At 41.7% G+C, this 12372-nt stretch overlaps 1 long non-coding RNA gene across 4 annotated transcripts in view; it reads right to left on the reverse strand.

The window, feature by feature from the left end:
* The window catches only part of LOC134366828 (uncharacterized), a 323891-nt gene that overhangs the window by 229268 nt on the left and 82251 nt on the right, over nucleotides 1-12372 (reverse strand). For all 4 annotated transcript variants that reach the window (XR_010022368.1, XR_010022367.1, XR_010022369.1 and 1 more), the window contains one exon: nucleotides 5615-5872. This is a non-coding gene — a long non-coding RNA (uncharacterized LOC134366828). The remainder of the gene's footprint in view (nucleotides 1-5614; nucleotides 5873-12372) is intronic.

Below are 12372 nucleotides of genomic sequence, written 5' to 3' on the forward strand. Positions count from 1 at the left end.
AGAAGCGTGAGGCTATCCACTCACTGAAGGACAACAGGACGAAGACTAAGGGCATGACTTTTCTTCCATTACTGACAACACACTTCAGCAACAGAAATACTTGGAAATGTGCCACCCCTTGTCTTCATACAGGACATCGACTGTAACCAGCTCCATAAGGGACAAGAGCCCCTGAGAAACTGAAGGTCGTGATTGCAGAGAGTCATGTTCCGCAAATCCAGTACAAAGCATTCTACCTTCTTCACCATCATGTTCACCTCCACGGCATATACACGCGGTTCTCCTTTAATACCTCACAGCACCTTCTGGCACATTTTTACAACTTGGACCTTGGAGGAGCGTTTACTCTGTGAACCATTGTGCTGTGAAGCAACACCCTGTGTATTCATGAATGGACCCGTCTATGTGGACAGGCCTGGCTCATGCACTGGAAGCTCGCTCAGTCCATTACACCCAAAACTTTTTGTACTATGGCTGCAGGGTGCATGCTTTTGATAACTAATAAATTCTCTGATACGGAGCCCTGACAAAACGTCACACAATGGGAACATAGATGGGCGTTCCCGAAGCAGTACAGAACAGAAGATAGTCAGACTCCAGGGGAGAACGTCTTTCAGACTGGCCTCGGAGCCAGGGGAACAGGTCAGGGTTCACGGGAATGGCCAGCTTTCATCACAGGAGCTGACGGAAATGCAATCACTGCCCGCAATGGACACGTCCGCAGAAACAAGAAGCAGTCAAAGCGGGGGAACCGGCTCTGTGATAAAAGTGCCTTTGCCTTCAAGGGACGGCGAATCCTCTTCTCACATAGGGAATAGGGAATATCTTTCCAGACGTGCTTTCCCAGCAGGGTGCACATGCTATAAGTACCCAGCCATGAGCCTTGAGAGGAGTGAAATAGGACCTGTCGTGGAGGAGGAGACAACAAGGGGGAGTCCAAAGCCAGCATTCAAAGATTACTGTCCCCACTGGCTGTGCCTATGGTATTGATTCTGAGAATGCTGGGTTTAAGCAGGTGGGGACAGAAGCGAGAGGCTATCCACTCACTGAAGGACAAGAGGAGGGAGAGCAAGTGCATGACGTTTATTCCATTATAGGCAACACCTTTCAGCAACAGAAATACTTGGAAAAGTGCCACCTCCTGTCTACATACAGGACATGAACTGTAACCCGTGTTTAAGGGTACAAGAGCACCTGAGAAACTGAAGGCCATGAATGATGGGAGTCAAATTCCCCAAATACAGTACAAAACTTTCTACCTTCTTGACCATCACGTTCACCCCCAGGGCACCTTCACACAGTTCTCCTTTCATAACCCACAGCACCTTCTCGAACATTTCTAAAACTTGGTCCTTGGAGGAGCGTTGACTATGTGATTCATTCTGCTGTGAAGCAACACCCTGTGTATTCATGAATGGACCCATCTTTGGGGACAGGGCTGGCTCATGCACGGGAAGCTCAGTCCAAGACACCCAAAAATTTTGTACTATGGCTGCAGGGTGCATGGTGTCGATAATTAATAAATTCTCTGACACCGAGCCCTGACATGCTGATTCGAACAACTCCACCGCCCTCACGTCCTCAGTCTCCCAACAGGCACTTGATTACCTGTCATCACACTGATGCACGAGAGGACCCAAGACTTCTGGCTGGATAGAAGCTCACTTTCGGACCCTACACACAGCATCAGAGAGCAGTGCAAACACCAGACTTAAGTTGGAAACACAGGACAGGTAATTCTCAGGAAGACCCACACATCGGATTTGGTTGAGACACCCTCATTTCTAATATAGATGTGGCAAAACCCGGGACTGGAATACGAGTGAAAACGAAGCACTTTGAGGAGAAGGCAAGCAAAGCCTGCCACCACTATGGATTACATTTCTCCCACTTCTGAGAGAAAAGCCAGTTGTCAAGGAGCACGCATGTACTCATCTCAGGGAGAAGACAGGCTTGAGTACTCTGCCAAGCGGTGTGACAGCGGGGATGAGAACTATGGATGAAATATCTGCGAAGGATTGTACTAAAGGGAATTTCATTTCCTTGGAGGATAATGTCACACAATGGGAACATACGTGAGCATTCCCGAAGCAGTACAGAGCAGGAGATAGCCAGCCTCCGGGGGAGAATGTCTTTGAGACAGGCATCAGAGGCAGGGGAACAGGTCAGAGTTCACAGGAATGGCCAGCTTTCCTCGCGGGAGCTGACGGAAATGAGATCAGTGGCCTCAATGGACAGGTCCAGCAGAAACAAGCAGTCAAAAAGGGTAACTGGCTCTGGGGTAACACTTCCTTTTCCTTTCTTAGGACCTTGAATCCTTCTTGGTACATAGGTACTAGGGAATATCTTACCAGGTGTGCTTACCACCATGGTGCACATGCTACCAGTTCCCTGCTAATGCCCTTGAGAGGACTGACACAGGACCTGTCACAGAGGGGGAGACAACCAGGGGGAATCCAAACACACCATTCTAAGAATCACCAGTATAGGGACAGCCGGTGGCGATAGAAGCGTGAGGCTATCCACTCACTGAAGGACAACAGGACGAAGACTAGGGGCATGACTTTTCTTCCATTACTGACAACACCCTTCAGCAACAGAAATACTTGGAAATGTGCCACCACTTGTCTTCATATAGGACATCGACTGTAACCAGCTCCTTAGAGGACAAAATCACCTGAGAAACTGATGGCCGTGAATGCGGGGTCATGTTCCGGAAATCCAGTACAAAGCATTCTACCTTTTCCACCATCTCGTTCACCCCAGCTGCACCTCCACATGATTCTCCTTTCATATCCCACAGAACATTTGGGAAGATATCTGTAACTTCATCTTCAGAGGGGCATTTACTCTGTGAATCATTCTGCCCTCATCAATAACCTGTGTGTTCATGACTGGCCCTGTCTTTGTTGACAGACCTGTCTCTTGTGGGTGAAGCTCTGCTTGCAGCACCCAATACTTGTTGTACAATTGCTGCAATGAACCTGCTTGCTATTTAAAATAACCTTTTGCAATCTGGTACCTGACATAATACGACCAGTATCTCCATTGCCCTCTGTCCTTTTGGAGCGGGAAATCATGGTCCCAAGAGGGAGGGATTCAGTCCCATCGCTCAGACCTTCATCCACCAATGCCAGGAACCAAGGAACCCCTGAACCACCAGTACTGTGCAGTGGTGATCAAGGTGGTCTGGCCTGTTCTGAGGAGTAGGTACACCAATAGGGAAAAGTTCTACTGGGATGGCACTCCTGGGATCATTAGGCACGCTTGCTGGCCACCATCAAAGCGGCATGATGCAAAGGGAACACACAAGAGGCTTCAGGATGTTGTGTGAGGAGGTGACAATTAGCCTCATGGGCAACCATTTACATCTGGCCATCACAGCATGGAACCTTCATTTCCCTGGGATCTCCTGGAAATAAACAGGTCGCTGTGTGTTTAAAGCCCACATGCCATGAGGAAGGATGATGTGTAGAAGCTCTGACCGGGGTGCACACATGACCAGTTATTAACCTGAGCACTGCTCCAAGGGAAAGATGGTCTTTTCTTGCCTGTGCACTAGATAGACTTGTGGTAGAATACTTCTAATAGTGCCTGCATGGCCCTGTCAATAAACAATGAGAAAGTATAGATCTTAGAAATCAGTGGCTGACATAGGAAACCTGGAGCATCCCCGTCATCAAGTGTTGTGGTATGCACTAGACGTAGGTTCGTATAGCACTGCACTTTTTGGCAAATGCAACAACCCCCTTTGATTGTAGATGACAAGGATGTCATTCTCTGTGAGATTCATGTAATGAATGTTCAACAGAGCCTATAATTTTCCTCATGCTGCTGGTTTAATGAAAATTTAAAATGTAGAAATGAAGAGTTTTAAGAGGAATTTAATCATCTCCTTGGATAACGAAAGTCTTTCAGTAATGTGAATATTCACTGAATCCCCCATACCTTTAACTGCTAAACAGGGCTTTCTTATGCGGCCCTGTAGTGTGCTGAATAAATGCTGCAATCTTAGGTACTTTTCCACGTTATTTTTAACCAATGTACCTGCATCACTCCTGTGGGGAGTCACCATGCTATGGCAGCATGCATGGTAGTTTCTAAATCAGTAGTGATAGAGGTCAATCTGTCTCTCTCATGGGCATATAATTTTTAGGCCCTAATTCAATCTCTATAGCAGATATAACGAAACCAACTGTTTTTCCTCAGGGAGGTGAGGGAAAAAAAACAAAACAAAACTCAGTACCAATGTTCACCTAGTTCAGCAGAAATTGAAGGTAGCCAACATATGGCAAGTGGTTCTAGTGAAATTATTGCCTGGTATACATAATATGGCACCGTTTATTTTCTCACACAGAAAATATTGTGCTGGGTAAGTGTTCAAAGCCTGCATCATATGCTGCATATATAACCGTAAGTGGCCCCGAGGAAAGTGAACACAGAACAAGTCATTCATATGGAAACCAATCCAATAGACTGACCTTTTAAGTGGCATCCAGCAAAGGGGCAGGGCATGGGATGACAGAGGACAGCTCACCAAGCACCATGAGAAGAAGAGTTGGAGTTTCCTGAGCATAATTTTCACTCAGGCACTGGGGAAACCCCTGAAGCAGCAGTTCGTTGACACTAGACCACACTAGACCAACAATTATTTCTGATGTACACAGTAGTTGTAGTGAGTTACATGTGATGTAACATCCACTAGAAACTGAACGTCATGAACATAGGGACTGATTCCGAGGAAAACAAATCCACTGCTTTCTATACCACACTCTGTATTATTCTCATCTATTGGACTTCCACCTGGTCCACTTTTTATGTCTTAAAGGACATACTAGAAAATGACTCCAAACAACCCTGAATAGGATAAATACTGGGCAAGTCATTCTGGAGTGGAACAATATCCGCTTAGGTAAGACCAACACATCATGGTAATCAAGGCTGTGTCATCCAGGGGGAGCTGTGTTCAGAGCCAACAACAATTGCTGGCCCTGTTAGGGTTCAATAAAAAAACAGGGAATCTGGGAAACCAATGACTGACATGCTAGTCTTGACAACTTCATTGTCAACAAGTCACGTGGCCTCCACTGGCTTCATGTTCACATCCGACATCACCACTCGACAATGGCAACAATTGGCTGAGTGGATAAATGCGAGGGAGCTAGTTTTCTGTTCGAATCATGCAATGGATTTGAGCCAGGCTTTATAATTTCCATCATGCTGTCAACATGAAGTGAACATTTAAAATGAGTTGATATGAAGCACTTAGGAAGGGAATCACCTCTGTTACTATGACGTCCTTCCAGTAACGTGAGGAATCACTGAAGTACCAGCACTGTGAATGTTAGACTGCTAGAGCAGTTCATTTTGTCTCACCTAAATTCCTTCTGGGAAAAAAAAAAAGCAACTCAACCTACGGAACACATTGTTATTAACAGATGTTCTCTGCTTAAATATTTGGCCCTACATTTCTCCTGTTTCCCATTTCTACCCACTTTACACACCAGGGACATTGTGAGGACCAAATTAAATAGTCATTTTGAAGTTACTTTAGAGTGATAAAGCAGCTTCTTGAACCTCATCTCTGCCGGACAATTACAAGGAGCAGCAATACCGTGAAATGACAGATCAGCCATTCTCCGCGGGTTTGGTGAAGTACGCGGGTCCACGGCGAGTTGTAGCTGTCGCTTAGCAGGCCGTGAAGGATTTGGAGACAGTGTGAATGAATCTTGGGAAGAACAATCCGACGCAGTGTATACCTGGCAACATCACTGTCACCAAGCTGAGAGGCACGAAGCAGGCATACAGGAGAGTTCATCGCGTGTTTTGAGCAGAAGGGATTCAGACTCACACCCACGAAGTTCCTTATGACCTATGAGGAAAACTGGAATCAGCATTACAATGACTCTAGAGACTGCCCGTCCTTCTTAGGTCTGATGAAGCACATGAACGCCGGCCAGCTGTGGCCACTGCTCAGCAGGTGCTGAGGGTGGTGAATGCAAAGGGGTTGTGAAGATTCCTAGTACGGGTTGAATCTCCCTTTGTGTTCACCACCTATGAAAGGAAGAGGAAAATGGTTCAGAAAATAATAGAAATAATTACAATATAATATGGTTATTGCTTCCATTGAAGATGTGTGGAAGTTGGTGTAAAAGCACAGAGAATGAGAAAAATATTGTCTATTCATGTTTCTCAAACTTAGGCTGCACCACAATGACTTTAGGCTCCTGTTAAAACATAAACCTCAAGAGTTTCTGATTCAGTAATTTTGTTGTGTGGCTTGAGAATTTACATTTCTATCATTTTCCCAGGTACTTATGCTGCCTGTTTGGGGTCACAATGTGAGAATCACTGACTTACACTAATGGGGGACACTTGTAATGAGGTCAAAGTCGAGCTGGGTCTTCCAGAGCATATAGAGTCCCCACGGATGATTTTAGCAGAAGGATATTAGAGACAACAAACAGGCATCCTTTTAAGCCACGAAACAATAGCTATGGGGAGTACGGATCAGGAAAGACCTCAGAGATACCGGGTTTCACAATTGAAGATGGAGTATATGTTTACAAGTGAGACAAAGAGTAAGAATATTCCAAACAGAAGAAAAATATAACATATGCAGAACAGGGGAAGGGGAAGGAAGCTTGTTCCATTCAAATAATTTCTAATACTGAGATCATTCGTGAGGTCAGCAGAGGTGATGAGGACATGAATGAGAGATGTTCATAAAGTCAAAACCTGAGGTCGCAGTAGTGCGGGTGTAGAAGAAGAAATAAAGGTGCAAAACAAGGGAATCCTGAGGAATTCATGACCAGTTAGATGAGAGTGAATGAAAAAGCGAAGTACAGAAAGGAGTCTGATTATTCGTGGACTTTTCAACACGATAGTTTGTAAATGTTAGGTCTTGCCAGAGAAAACGTGAGGAAAACTATTCTGTGAGTATGTGTGTGTGTGGCAGTGCTGGGCAGGGGAGTTTGGTGGGTAGGGGCTGTTCTGTGGAGAGGTTTGAAATGTATCAAAGAGGTAGCTAGATGATGAAGAATTCTCAGGCACAGATTTATGACGTGAGAAAAAAAAGAAAGAAGCCCACTACATTGTACATTGGGATAGTTGTGCTCTGGTGGCATTTACTCATCCTTAAATGACCACCTGAGAAGATATTTTGCACTTTTGTTGGCCACAGGGAGATAAATGGACAGTGTGAGCCTGGGATCTGCTAGGGATCAAGTAAATGGTTAGTTCTTTCTATTTTGGGGATCGTCTGTTGATTTTGTGACTGACAGGGCATTTTTAGAGACTAAGGAGAAAAAGCAATGGAGAAGAAATGGGTGAAGATAGAAAAGGTCGGAGAAAGACTGCCTTCGAAGAACCTGTCCTAATTCCTAACATAAGTATGTTTTCAGCATACGTGTAAGTGATATATTTCTCTCTCTCACATACATGCATGTATAAAACAGAAGGACGCTGGTTTGGGTGTAAAAAACAATCTATTATGTAGCCACAATGAGTAGCTTTACCACTAACAAAGCATTCCTTATTGAAGTGTTTATCACTTTGGCTTCCAGGGGACTGTCAGATTTGGCCTTAGTGAACACATATCAACATTTAGGCAATTAATAATCATAGAATTAAATTGTAATTTTATCCAAAAATGTGCATAGATTAGATTAGTTTTAACATTGTATACTGAACTTAAGGAATTTTAATATAGGCATTTTATACTGGAAAAGAAAATATTATCAAATAATACTACTATATGAAATATTACAGAATTATAACTTTGAAAACAGTGAGAGTTTTTATTTTATATAATTTTAAATCTCAAATTATTTAACGAGGTTTTTGTTTTCTCATTATTTCTAAAGAACATGTGCTATTGACTTTCTTCCTGCACTCTAATGGATCAGGCCGCATCTCTCTGCAGGTGCCCTCACTCGACCTTGGTGCCGCTGTCGTGTGTCAAGAACCTACCGTAGATTCACGGGCCTCCTGACCACTGAGCTTGTTCTCTGTGCTCCCAAAGGATCCTCTGTGCCCTTTTCTCACTACTTGATATCATTTCCTACTCTGTGAACACTGTTTGTTTGCTTCTCCATCTCTCTCACTAAATGGTGAACCCAAGAGAAAAAGTTATGCCTTATTTTTCCTTATAAAACAATATCTGGCAAAGAGTAGATGTTCCATAAATGAGATGGGAGGTGTACAGCAGATAAGAATGTAGGAAAACGTATACACTCAACAGACATTTTCACCAAACAGTGGTAAAATGATATTTTAAACAATAAAAGATTGTAATATTTCATCTGTCATAAGAGTTTTCTCTGTAATAATACAATCTACTTAGTATATGCAATGACCACATTTGTATGCAATATATATTTCTAGTTATTTCCAGATGATGATGTGGGCATTTCTTTTTCATTATAATTTTTCTCACGGACACTTTCAAAATTACTACTATATAACGACACACACACACATACATTTTATAAATGCTACTACATAATCTAATATATAGCATTAGAGTAGTATATTAATATATTCATATAATACACCATGTATATATACTTTATTCATCAAATTTAGACAAGGTACCTCAAATTTTAATATATCTGCATTTAAAAAATAATAATCATGAAAAGAAACTTTTTCTGCTTCTCTTCATAAAATATTTTATGCTTTCCTTTCTTCAAACTTAAAGACAAATGTTGACTTTTTTCCCAAATAAAACTACATTTATTTCGGGTTACACCCTCTCTAAGCATCTTCAATTCTCACCCAAAAGCACTCAGAGAGAACCAAGCTACAGCTCACATAATAGCACAGCAAACAACCAATTTTAATACAGTTTTTAATTATTGCCATTTTTAAAATTTAGGTAGGCGAATCTCATATTGTAGAGAATAATCATGCTTTACCACTCATATATACTGATTATGATGATGGCTATAAAGATAAAGGAGGAGCAAGAAAAAAGCAAAGGGAAGACAAGGAGCAGGAGAGGAAAGAAGAAAAGGGAGAATAAAATCCTACACAATTATCAGGATATTATGAAGCCACAATGTCCTTACCGAAATTTCTGTTCCTAAGAACAAAAACTCCATCTGTGACTTGCCTTTACAATGAAAGTGCAAAAAGAGCAACTTCTGGAGTTCATTGTGTCAAGACTTAATTCTCAGCTGCATCAGTTTCCATGGCCAGATTACGTACGCCTTAAACCCCAGTAACATCATCAAACACATAATATCGATCTGTTAGTGTCTGTAAAAATTAAAGTAAATAACCCACTGCAAGTTCTACGTGCGACACCTGGCACACAGTAGGCACTCAGAAATCGGGGCCTCTCATTATCACTGGTTCCATTCCTCTGTAAGTAATATCCTTCCCTTTAACACAGTATTGCTGTTGCTTAGGCATTTTGGTTTCATTGGTTAATTTGGATGTCCACTTAAGCAATGCTAAAACACAGTGAACATTTTCATAAGCCTGTAGCTATTGATCACATAATTGTTCCTTGATGAATTATAAGTGCCCTTTGAAGCTGAGATCAAGTCATGTTTATCTCCTAATGGAACAAAATAGGATATTCTTTTGATAAATATTCTTTCTGTGACTGCACCCATTTTCCTTTTATTGCTCCTATAAATGGCAGTACCTGGCACCAATAATGAAACAACAGGTTACAGTAACACCACCCTTTTACAAAGCTAAGGGGAATGCAGAAAATGGTATCACACAAAGAGTACATTAGACAACCTGCTCGCAAAAGTGAATAATTGAGAGAAAAGTTGTAAGGAGATTTCAGCACCAATTCTTACTCTGTTATTACATTATGTGAAGTAAATTAATTCCAAGGCACCATTGTTTTTTCTCTTCTGTGTGGAAATGTAACCATTCATTGAATAACCAGTACTGAATCTGGGACACAAAAAAATGTATTCCCTGGGCCTTCCACTGCCTATTTAAATTTGTTCACTGTCTAAACTGTGCACCCCATGGATAAAATCTAAGTATGTTCACAACTTTTTCATTCACTGATAGAAAAAATTATCTTCTGGCCACTTTGGTATACAAAAAAAAAAAAAAAAAATAGACTCATTTTAGTAAGTAACATATTCAAGTACGTATAATAAAGGTAAAAACTCAAATATTTATTTAAAATTATATCTTCTCTGTCTACCCTGAAAATCAACAACTCTGCTCCTAGCATGTACCCATGAAAAATAAGTGCTTATTTTCACCAGGACAAATGTACCACAATGTGCATACACCCTTATCCAAAGTAGCCACAGACAGGATAAATTCAAATGCCAGGCAACAACAGAATGGACAAATATCCATGTGATGGAACATTCAGGCAATAGAATACTACACACAAAAAGCAAATGGAAACTGATCCTACAAACGACTACAAAGATATTACTCTTAGAAAAAGAAGCTGGATACAGAAAGTACATATTATGTGTCCAGTTAAAAGAAGTTATCTCTTTAAAATGTTTTATTAGCAAACTATACATGTGGCATACACATGAAATACATAAATTATTAATGAAGTGAACACATGTATACCTACCAGAAAGAGAACATTACCAATGTCTTTGGAACCCCATACATACACGTCCAAAATTTTACCACTCTGCCTCCTAGAAAAACATACACAAACATACAAACACACATACACACACACACACACCAAACATTTAGTGATGATATTTCCTTGGTTTTCTAGGTAATATTTATTGTATTTATATGTCCTATGTATTTGTCTTTCATAACATAATATAAACAGAGAAGAGTGAAAAATACCAAATAACCAGATCCATGTACTTAAGGAAAGAGAACACAGCTTATAAACACCACTCGGGTGGAGAATGAAACATTGTCAGACTTTCAGAAGAAGAAAGAGAGATAATTCCCTTTACCACCTCCCATCACAATGCTTTCCCTTTTCTCCATAGCTAATCACTGCCCTGCCTCCTAACACTTTAGACTGATTTTGCATGTTGTGGAGCAAAGGAATAAAAGAAATCCTGTAACTATTTCTTCTCTACCTGGAAAGCCAGGAGGGAGGAAATGACCTCCTTATAAAAGTGCTAATGACATTGGTAATGACTCTTTGTAAACATGCTAATAGTTATCACTGTCTTACCAGAGCACAACTTCTCTAGCTTGTTTATTCTAGATAAACCTAGAAGGGCAGACTTCAGGAGAGATGTGCGAGGATCTGGGTGAATACTAATCCCTGTAAAACAATCATTGAACTGGTGAATATTATATCAAAAACATTTGATGTTTCTGGAAGTTAAGGGCACATAGCAAACAGAAAAAGAAACATTCAATAAAATCTACTAAATCTTGGTAAGAACAGTAAGAGTCTATGACTGTGACATTTGAGTTATGATCTGCTCTCATGCACCCTCCTTCCAGCTCTGTTACAGAATCTCTACTGCAGGAAGTGAAGACAAGAAGACAATCACTCCCTCCTCTCACAGCATACAATGTAGAGCTCCAATTTCACCTTGGGAGGACAGGCTATGTCTCTCATTCACCACCTCCCCTACAAGCCCTCTGCTGAAGAAGCTCTATTCCAGGAAAGCACTGTCAAGATGACTGGGGTACATTTTTCTCACCTAGCTCCCGCTTGTAGGGCAAGGGCTCTGCCCCAGGAGGTAATTTCCCTCTCCTGTGTGTCTTGTTGGGCAGAAGTTGAGTTTTGGAGAAGGCAAGCGAAAAAGGCCAGGTGCTATCTCCTTCCCCCGCCAGTGCCCATTCTTACAGCAGAGATGTCACTCTGGCAGAAGTGGATCTCTATCCCGTACCCTAACTAAGAGACTTAGTAGTAGTGAGGTTTTGCCTACGGGAAGAAGTAGGCTGTACGGACTAGTATATCTGCAGCTGTGCCTAAGGGTACTGACTTTGTATGGGACAGAATGTGGACAGTTCATGCCCACGGGCTTCAAAAGCAATGGAGACATTGGTGACAAAATATTAAGGGGCTGCTGGCTCCATGGAAGTAGTAGCAACAGGGAAGTTGGAGAGCAGCTAGAAAATTAACAGAGAGAACCAGAGAAAGAGAAAGCCAGGAAGGGCCTATTTGTGATCACACTTATGCTTGGGGGTCCAGAAGGATGTTTGCATGTTTGAGGCTGCATCCACTGAGAAGTTATTGGAGTAGGATGTGGAGGAAGACTTTAAAGCATTCCCAAATTACAAACAGGTCAATCAGCAAAAGGTAAAAATCTCAAAGGCTCAAGTTGCTTAAACATAATCTGACAAATCAGGGGCTGAAGAATAAGCTATTCTCAACCCGGGGGATTCCTATAAAGCCAAGCTGAAAAATAAAATTATATTCAGTCTGTTCTTTCTGATGCT

Source organism: Cynocephalus volans, chromosome X (genome assembly GCF_027409185.1).
Source record: "Cynocephalus volans isolate mCynVol1 chromosome X, mCynVol1.pri, whole genome shotgun sequence".
NCBI lineage: Eukaryota > Metazoa > Chordata > Mammalia > Dermoptera > Cynocephalidae > Cynocephalus > Cynocephalus volans.